We start from the raw sequence: 10,025 nt of genomic DNA on the forward strand, positions 1-10,025 counted from the left end.
CTGTAGCCCCCCGGCCGAGGAGGAGCGGCGCTGCGCGCAGGCGGAGGGGCGACCGCCGGCCCCACATGGCGCCCTGCCGGCATGAGCGGGGGCCCCCTGGGGGCAGCCCCCGCACCCCTTCTCCTGCCCGAGCTAGCCGGCGGCTGCCCCTGAGCCTGTTTTTCCCACTGGAAAGCTGATGGGGGGAGAGGACCGGGCCCCTGGGGAAGAGCGAGGCAGGCAGGGTGCAGTGCCCTCCTTGGGGGCCCTGGGGTCCTGGGGCAGAGGGCAGCCCCTGAACCGCGGGCAAGTGGGGCACTGGGTTCACCTTCAAGTGGGGCTGGCGCAGGACTCCTGGTGCATGTGAGGAAGGTTCTGGGGGGCTTGCCACCATGTGGTATCCCTGTGGTCCCGCTCGACTGCCTTGACATGGTTGATGTTCCCTTGTGTGGCCCAATGGCTCGTTCCAACCCTTGGGCCTAGGAGGGCTGCTGGTGGCTACCTCTGCAAGCGATGTACAGTAGGCCGTTACTCATAAGGAGAACCGTTCGCTGGACAGAGAGAGCAGTGGGTATTCAAATTCACTCGGGCGTTAAAATCTAACTCGAGCACCGTGACTGGGTGACCTGCCCATGTGAGGCCATCTGTGATGGGTCCCACCATGGTCTGGACTACAGGGAGGCCCCTCTATCCTCCTCAGCTCCTGCTTTTTTGAAGTGATTGCTTTGGATTCAGGCTAAATTGAACAAAGCGTCGAGGCTGGGCCAGGGCAGGCTGCTCCCACCAGAGGGAAGGAAGGGAAGGGAAGAGAGCGGTGCTTGGGTGGAGAAGAGGTCGGGTGGGGGATTTGGGAGCAGTGCCTGCTGCTGCTGCTGCTGAGCCTAACCAGTCCCAACCCTGCCCAAGTGCTCCAGGGCCTCCCGTGGCCACAGCAGCCATTCAGGCTTTCTAGGTCTCATGTGCAGGCAAAGCAGGCAGCAGGGCCAGGCCCTTTCTTCTGCTGTAGGCAGCGGCCTGCCTGAGCTGAACCTGGACCTCATCGTCTGCCCCAACCTGCTGAAACAGGCAGGTTTCATCTGCCAGGCTTGCAGTCGGTCTAGCCCAACGACTTCAGTCAGCCTCCGAGTCTGACAGGGAAATAAGCTTTAAATGCTGAGGTCAAAATTATGCTTTCAGACTGCTTTTTAGTAATTGTTTCACTGGAAATGTACACTAAAGCTTTCTGCCCCCAAGAGAAATGTGTCCCATTACAGATGCGTAGGAATACTTTGCTGGTGATCAGTAGCAATGGGAAAATATGAGAATATTACTGTCCCATCAATCTGTCCTGTTTCACTTGAAAAAGGGCACCCTCCTAATGCTCTGCAGCTGCTTTGGAAAGGGTAGCACCTCACTGTCTAAGAAATTATGCTTCAGGCAAAGGTTAAACAATTTGCTGTGCCACTGTTTACATTTGCAAGAGCATGCCATTCAGGCATCATTATTTGTGCCGGCAGAAATTATTTGGAGTTTCTCCAGCCTGAAGAAAGCAAGACTACGGTTCAGTCCCTAAAAAGCAATGAAGAAGGCCCTTTCTTCCTTTTTCCCCTCCTCATCCAGTCAAGGAACTTGTAAAGTTGGTCTTTTTCCAAAAGTGATGAGCAACATGGAAGAGCTGTACGTTGTCCCACAAAGGGAAAGTCATTAAGTAATGAAAGACTGAGGTCATGCCCATCTTGAGAATGACTGCATAGTACAAAAATTAATAGGCTGATTTAAACAAAATGAGCATGAAGCAACAGTATGTTTCCATATGCAAAGCACTGAGCTTATACCTTGGTGAAGGGAGATAAAGCAGATGTTACCTGATTTGCCATGAGGGCACCTTTCTAACCTGCAAACCGCAGACTCGATTGCATGATCAAACACAGCTCAGGGCACCGTTAGAAGAAGAGTCATTACAGCCTTTCGCTTATCCCATGGATATGGCAGATAATGAGTCAGGAATTGCCTGTAAGTTCAGGACTCCGTCCTTGGAAAATTGTTTGTTCACTCAAGAATGGTGCAAGAAAGTCTCTCTCCTGTTTTCTGATAGAGAGGAGTTGTCCCTTTACTGTCTGGATCAACTCTTTGTAAATACTACGAAACAGGACTTTGATAGTATTTGCTGCCATTACTTTAAAAGGGTATGCGAGACTTCTTCCACTGCAAAGCACAGTGTATTTTTGAGTTTGTTTCATTTAAAATAATGAATCATTTTTGTTTTCATAACAATGAAAAACAAAATCCTGCAGGACCATTAGCTTCTCGTCGCTGAAACCAGAGCTCTGTGGGAACTTGAATGCAAGCGCTGTTGCAGGGAGTGAAGTTTTATGCGTGGCTGCGTGATGGCTCAGTAAGGAGTAACAGCAGAGGATGACTTGTGCTGAGAAGTATTGAGCTGAATAGAAATGGATGAATCTGGGCAGATGCACAGAGTTGATCTCAACTCCTCTGATATTCACACTGGGCCTGTGATATCAGCTGATTCGACAACAACCGGAACAGAAACTGGGCTTTGCCAGAAGAATCTTCAGCTCAGGTGCACACTGAACGTGCGGTCCAAGCTCTGCTCATGGCTGCATTTTTTCTATGGGTGTAACTAGTTTTATTTCAGAGTGTAAGTATGAGGGTTAATGGTGCTCTCAAGGAGACAGCAATGCTCACACTTTATTTTTCTGTGCTATATCCTCTCATCTCTAAAATTCACAGAAATTCCAAGACAGATGATTCTTACAGCGCATGGAAAGCATTCCTCCACCCCTCCCTCCAAATGGAGCATGTAGTCTGCGAGTGCACTGAGGAGGGCTTCGATGACTGGCGAGGTCAGTACATGCGTTCTTGGGAGATGGAGATCACAGACGTGAGTCCATAAACCCTTTTAAATTGTTTTAAAGTTCTTGTTTCCTTACTAAGCAGTCTGGCTGTGTTTTCAGCACCAAGATCAACCGTACTTTCATACTTCATAACAAGATAATGACGGGGAAACAACTAGGGCCACAAGTAAGGGTCTGCCACAGAGAGAAAGGTGCACAGAGTGGGAGGGCAGAGTAAATAGCAAAATCATTATCAGAGTATTTACTGCAGAACTCCAAAAGAGAAAATTGTCTTTAGTGGTGTGGTGCATGGAGAGGAAATGGTGTTCTCCCTGCAGTTTACCTCTCTTATGCATCAGCTCTTTCTGTAGATTTCAGCAATAAATTGCTTTGTGAATTCTGGGTTCCTTTTCTTCAGGATCACCGCCTCAAAAAATTGCCATAATAACCTGAGGTGAGTGGTTTTTAGCAAGGTGTTTGTACTCCCTTGATGCTTCTCTTTAATAAAAAGGCGCTCTCTTCTAGAAATATTGTCTGTGGCACAGAAGGTCTTTCAGGTACCCCTCACCTGGCCATCAGACTCGAGAAGCCAGCCTACAGCTGTGCGTAGTCTGGCTTTACATTTGGTGCTGTATTAACTCCGTCCATGACTCAAAGCAGGTCACAGTGTCACTCTGGAAAGATGAAACCGGTATTAGGGAACAAAGAAAAGTTCGAAAGGAAGCTGTAGGAAACTCCAAGCTAACAGAGGAAGGCTTGGATTGCGTTGTATGATGCATGCTGGTTTGGATATACCAGGAAAAGCACTCTGTGGGGAAAAAGGAGTTTGAATGCTGTTTTGCAGAGACATGATATGTTCATTTGGCCTGGTTTGTATGTTGCTACATAGTAATCTTAACCACAATATTAACATTAACATTTCTAATTTGAGTCGCCGTGGGGAAAAAGGAGTTTGAATGCTGTTTCGCAGAGACATGATACATTCATTTGGCCTGGTTTGTATGTCGCTACATGGTAATCTTAACAACGATATTAACATTAACATTTCTAATTTGAGTCTAGAATTGGTGTCCTCCAACTTCTCCCCTCTCAGATCAGATCATGAGCTTTTTTGCAGTATCTTTTCAAAAATTATTCCCCACTACAAGAGTCAGGTTTCAATTTTCAAATTTTTATGTGTAATCACCTTTCTAAAGTCAGCCAGACACATACTTAGCTGTAAATGTTTAATGAAAATTAATGACTGAGTGAAAAGTAAATAACAGATGTTAATAAAATTACTATTTATAAACATGTTAACTTAAATAAAAAATCCAAGCCCTAGTCAGGGGTGAATAAATCAACAAAGGAGAGGAGGGAGAGCAGAAGATTTTGATTTCCTTTTTACTGGAGAGACACACTGGAGGGCCATAGCAGTTACACAACTATGAAGATTTTGTTAATTCCACAAAAAAGGTCTGTAGCGGAGATCCATTCTAGCAGCTTTGGAGTATGCAGAGAAATAGCCAGTGTGGTCCTGACCAGTGCTCAGGCCACATCTTCACCTAGCTGAAGTGCCGTATTTGCGTATCTAGGCGCTGACGGTGTGGTGTCGTATGGGCTCCGTGGAACAGGCTCGGGGATATTTCAGTGCATGCGTGGGCAACCTGGCAACTCCAGACTTTCTTCCTTGGTGTTATTTCCTTTTTGAGGGAAAACATTTGTGCTAAGTTTACTTATTTAAACAAAAAAACAAATCAGTATATTACAAACAGCCCAAACATTGCCCAGTTGTGGCATGCATTAAGTGTTTGTATTAATGCTGATGATCTTTATTGTCATAGCTACGATTTTGGCTAGAGAACAAAATAAACAAAGGCTAGTCACTGGGAACAGCTATCTGAGCACACTATTACAATCTGCTCAAGGCGTCAAGGCAGGACAGCAGAGATCAATATACATTATTCTCCACCAGGAAGAATGATCTGCCTGAGTGTTGGAGCATTGTAAACCACAAGTATGCCACGCTTGTGGAACGTCCTATCTACTTTGTACTGAATAGTCAAGACAACTAAAGAAATAGTGATTAAGGTCTACACTGCTTCCATAGGAAAGACAAGCACTCTCTCATATTTCTTACTATATGATGTGAGAGGACTGAATGACATATCATCCACTGTTACCGTGGATTTCCGAGCACAGCAGGTCTGGAGCCTGTGCAGAGAGAAGACCTCAGAGTATAGGAAGACAATCAGAAGAAAACATTTTAATGCTCCGCAAGACCTGTCGGTGAAGAGCCCGAGGCTGGCTGACACATGCGCAAAGGTGGAAGAAGTTAAAGAGCACTGGAAAGAAAATCAGAGGAGATCAGCATTTCCTGGCAGATGGGTTGGGGGTGGGAGGGGAGAGGAGGTACGGGGAAGAGGTTTCTTTTGTGTCTGCTTATCTTTGATTTTGTGGAATTGCCAAGTGACTTCAATGGAGAAGATGCATAATGCTCTTTTGTTCTTTCCACAGCTACTACTGCTCTAACCTGCACATACAGTAGGACAAAGTTGGTTCATGCAAAGCTACCTGTGCACAGACCCTTCAAAAAACCTGCAGGCAAATTGCTGAAACGTACTTAAAGACTGAGTCTGATACTGCATGCATTGTTTACCCTTGCTGTAAAGAGTTTCTTCCAGTCTTGCTTGTTATGAAATCAATATTTGGTTACAGACTTACTAGTTACTCTGGTTTTAATATCTCACCTCTGATGGTAGTGCAATATTTCAGAATAAAGAATAAAACTGAGGGCATTAATTATTGTGCAGTCCTTACCTGCAATACAGGGTAGCTTCCAGAGTTTCATGGCATGCACTGCCTTTCTTCATGTGCCTCTCTCTGATTGAATGTGTCAGATTTCAGCTTTCACAATTTTTTAGAGATGAGCTGGAAAGGAGAGAAAGGGAGCGGCACATGACATTACAGTGTTTGGGACAAAGTTGTCAACAGATTTAAACAATTACATTGTTCCTGGTAGAAAATTACATGATTCTGAAGCTTTAATTCCTTGTTCATCTGTTTATCCAGTCTCTTGCTGAAGTTCCCGGTGTTTTAACTAAGGAAGAAGGTTTAACGTGAGTTTAACCACAACAGGTGCAAGTTTCTATGCAGACATTATAATCTCAGTTTAGGCATAATAGGTGTTGGTTTATTTCAAGGAACTGATTAAAAATGCAGTAAGTCCACTTAATATTAAAATAAGAAGCTCTTCCTGAAAACAAGAGGCGGAAATTCTTGATGTAGATAAGACCTAATACTGTAATTCACAGCATCGTTCTTGCTTCCTTGGAAAAAATAACTCCTGGCCTAATTATTTCCCAATTAAAAAAAATGACCGCTAGTTTTAAGGAAGCCTTCTGTACATTTCTTCTGATTCTTATCTATTTTGCATTCAAAAGCAAGGTTAAATTTAACTTCTGCTCAACTTGCACACTGTAAAGAAGATTTAGGGTTCTTAAAGAAATTTTGTGTTTCAAAGTGAGCTAACCAAACACAAAAATGCCAGGGATATTTTCAATAAGACCTCATTAGGTAAAGACCATGGCCACAAATATTTCATGCCTCTCTGCAGTCACACCGTGTTTTTAGAAGAGGATTTGTATAGGCTAGTTCATTTTTCTGATTCAGCCATTTGGACACTGAGCGAATTTCTTCAGCTTCTCTAGTTTCTCCCTGGTTTCTCCCTGGTAGAAGGTGCTGCTCATTATTTGTCCTGTAAATTCTCATTAAGGTTACAGCAGCTCGAAGGTGCAAAAACCCAAATAAAAGACAAGAACAGAAACAAAATCTCTTTTTTCATCTGCCTTCTCCAATCTTATATTTCCACAGCATAATGATGGTATGTGGCTGTCCTTAATCTCAAAACTACAACTCAAAACTTACGCCTACAGCTTCTGGTGAACAAAGCGAATTGTCAGCTCCAGGCCCCGGTGCCTGCAGCCGGTGAGATTGCTCACCAGAAATGCAAAACTGTGGGCAGGAAGGGGGGAAGAGAGTCCCTTTTACCAGATCACACTTGTCACCCTTCCCCAAGGCAATTTCCTCCCCTTACGCAGTACCCAAAGGTGCTTTCATGTAGAATGACACTGGCAACCTCCTACAAACACAGGATGAGGCTGTAATACTTTTATGTGCACAGACCTACTAAAGGAGCAGGACTTCCTATATAATAGTAAGGCTATCACAGTCCAATTCATAAAAATGAACACGTAGCTTCTACCCAAAAGAGTTTACAGTCAAATCAGACTCAGGCAGCAAATGACATGCTGCCTGTTTCTCAGCACACCTGTAAGCTCCAGTATTGTATTGTGACCAATCGTATCTTGTTTTGTCGTAATGTGAAATGCAAAGGAAACTATCTGATCATTTTTTGCAGTTTGCTTTTGATTCTTTGTTTATCATTCCAGAGTTTCAAAGGAGGTGGCAATTTTAAAAAATGAGAAGTTAAACAAAAGAAGGAAGAAGGTGAAGTAAAATGTAAGAGGCTGCACAAGAGTGTAACTGGGGATAAGACACAAAAAGGCGTTGGAGGTAAGAAGGTGCAGAAAGAGGAGGTGGTGAGCTCTGCGGTCTAAGGATGGGCAGCATCTTGCTCTGATCATATGCTCAAATCCTGTGAAATGTCGCCATTCCCGCTATTCAAACAATTGCCTTATTCTATTGTACTTTCTTGTACTTCGTGTACTCTAACATGAATTTCTATTGTTGGGGCTGAGGGGAAAGTTGTTCTCCCTCAGGCCCCCTGTATGTTGGGGAGAGGCCGTCTGTAAATGTTCCACTATTGAACCCTAAATACCTTCTGAAGGGATGTGTGGTTGCAGAGACAAATATACCAAGAAGCATATTCAACTGGAAAAAAAGGAAAGTTTATATCTTATTTTGTTCACAGATTCTACAAAAAATTATCTGTGTTTATTCTAGAGATTGCTCTAGAAATTATTCTCAAGAAATGTTTCGCGTTGTGTCCTAATGTGTGTCTAATTGTGTGTTAATCAGACTGCGCAAACCATTTGTATTGAATTTCCCAGGGCTGCAATTAAACATGATAGCAATGCTCTGGTTTGATCAGTTAAGCAATCTAAATGAGCCAAGGGCAACATCCTTAAAGTAGGTAAGTACTTCACTCCCACCGATTTTGATGGCAGTTAAAAGCCTGCATCTCCATGAAAACTAGAGGTTAAGCACACAAGATTTGTTTCAATCAAACCTCTGCTGGATAATATCACTGGATACCATCTATACGCATTGTGCGCCTCACTCTGTCGCCTTCTCTTGAAAATCTCAGGCAAGAATCAATAGTTTAATTAAACAAAACCAAATATTCTTTTTTTCAGACATGCTGGGTTAAAGCAATGCCATGACTTGGTTAGCAAAGTCCACAGAGAACGGGGAAGAACAGAAGTGTTTTCCACATACGATGACCTTGTTGATCATTTCTTCCCAGTACTGGGAGAGGCGGGTAGCTAGGTTTGAATACATGCCTCCTAACAAGTAGTAGGCCTTGTAGTTAATTACAATTAGTAGAAAGTGAGGATTATCTAAATATATATTTAAACTGTCTCTTATCTAACCACTGAAGTGTCCATTCTGCATCATAACATCCTTTAGCTAAGTATTTATTAATATTGATAAATATTTAGATTTTAGAATATCTCAGAGATTTCAGTAGTATCTGTAAGTTATTTATGAGGTGAGTCCAGCTCAGTCTTGAATTTCTTTTTTCCCACCTGAGATCAAAACCTCGTGGTGACACCATTTCCTCTGATTCTTTCAGACACATCCTACACTTCAGCACCCTTCCTGCTGCAGGCTGTACAGATGAGCGTTCTTGATCAGCCACGGACTTGTATCCTCTTTAATTTGTCTTTTATTGTTAAAAGGAAAAATCCATTGCCAAAGGAGAGTGTGTCTTTTATATCGTTTTGGAAGAGCAACATCTACAGGGATGATGGTTGATGGAGAAGTTAAAAATGATGAACATTGCTGGTGTGTTTCCTGTGTGGTGGACTAAAAACCGATGGATCAAATGACTGTAGTACTTTCACTGAACAACAAGACTGTATGCAGTAGTGGTAAAATGAACTCATGGTTTCAGAATTTACTTAAGAGAACATAAGATACGAAGAATTTATGTATAGCAGTATGTGTTCAAGAATGAACTCAGTCATGGACTCAGTTCAGGGCATCTGGCATTATTTACAGCATTTGCTTTTACTTTTAGGAGCACAGAATTTCAGGCTTGTAGGGTGTTATATAAAATACTTTTTAATGACAGTTAAAATGGAACCCAATACTTTAGGATGAACTCTGTCAGGGATTGTTAATAGTCTTTGTGCCTGTTGGTGTTAGGCTTTTCTTTTTATTCCCTTTAGCCATTTACAGAACACCACGGTGGGGTCATTACTGCTCTAGGATGAGAAAAGATTAAGGAAGGAATCCTGTTGTTTTATAGGTACCTGTCAGTGATGCTAGAAGATCTGAACAAAATCAGAGCTTTGTTGTCTTCAGGGTTGTATAGTCACAAGCTTTGTGCCAAGGCCTGGTCTCTACAGAGAGTTTTGCCACTTCAGTTATACTAACAGTGTTAAAGTCAGAAAAAGATCTGTAGATACAGATGTGGTTATCGTACTGTGGTGGGTTGACCCTGGCTGGATGTCAGGTGCCCACCAAAGTCGCTCTATCACTCCACCTCCTCAGCTGGACGGGGAGAGAAAATATAACGAAAGGCTCATGGGTTGAGATAAGGACAGGGAGAGATCACTCACCCATTACATCGTGGGCAAAACAGACTTGACTTGGGGATAATTAATTTAATCTATTACCAATCAAATCAGAGTAGGATAATAAGAAATAAAACCAAATCTTAAAAACACCTTCCCCCACCCCTCCCTTCTTCCCGGGCTCAACTTCACTCCCGATTTTCTCTACCTCCTCCCCGCCAGTCGTGCAGGGGGACGGGGAACGGGGGTTGTGGTCAATTCATCACATGTTGTCTCTGCCGCTCCTTCCTCCTCAGGGGGAAGACTCCTCACACTCTTCCCCTGCTCCAGCGTGGGATCCTTCCCATGGGAGACAGTCCTCCACAAACTTCTCCAACGTGAGTCCTTCTCGCGGGCTACAGTTCTTCACAAACTGCTCCAGCATGGGTCCCTTCCACGGGGTGCAGTCCTTCAGGAACAGACTGCTCCA

The 10,025-nt window shown here is 43.6% G+C and overlaps 1 protein-coding gene across 1 annotated transcript in view; it reads right to left on the reverse strand.

The window, feature by feature from the left end:
* EMILIN2 (elastin microfibril interfacer 2) overlaps window positions 1-10,025 on the reverse strand; it is a 51,625-nt gene that overhangs the window by 34,970 nt on the left and 6,630 nt on the right. The window lies entirely within an intron of this gene.

The sequence above is a fragment of the Aptenodytes forsteri genome, unplaced genomic scaffold (genome assembly GCF_000699145.1).
Source record: "Aptenodytes forsteri isolate BGI_AS27 unplaced genomic scaffold, ASM69914v1 Scaffold229, whole genome shotgun sequence".
Lineage (NCBI taxonomy): Eukaryota > Metazoa > Chordata > Aves > Sphenisciformes > Spheniscidae > Aptenodytes > Aptenodytes forsteri.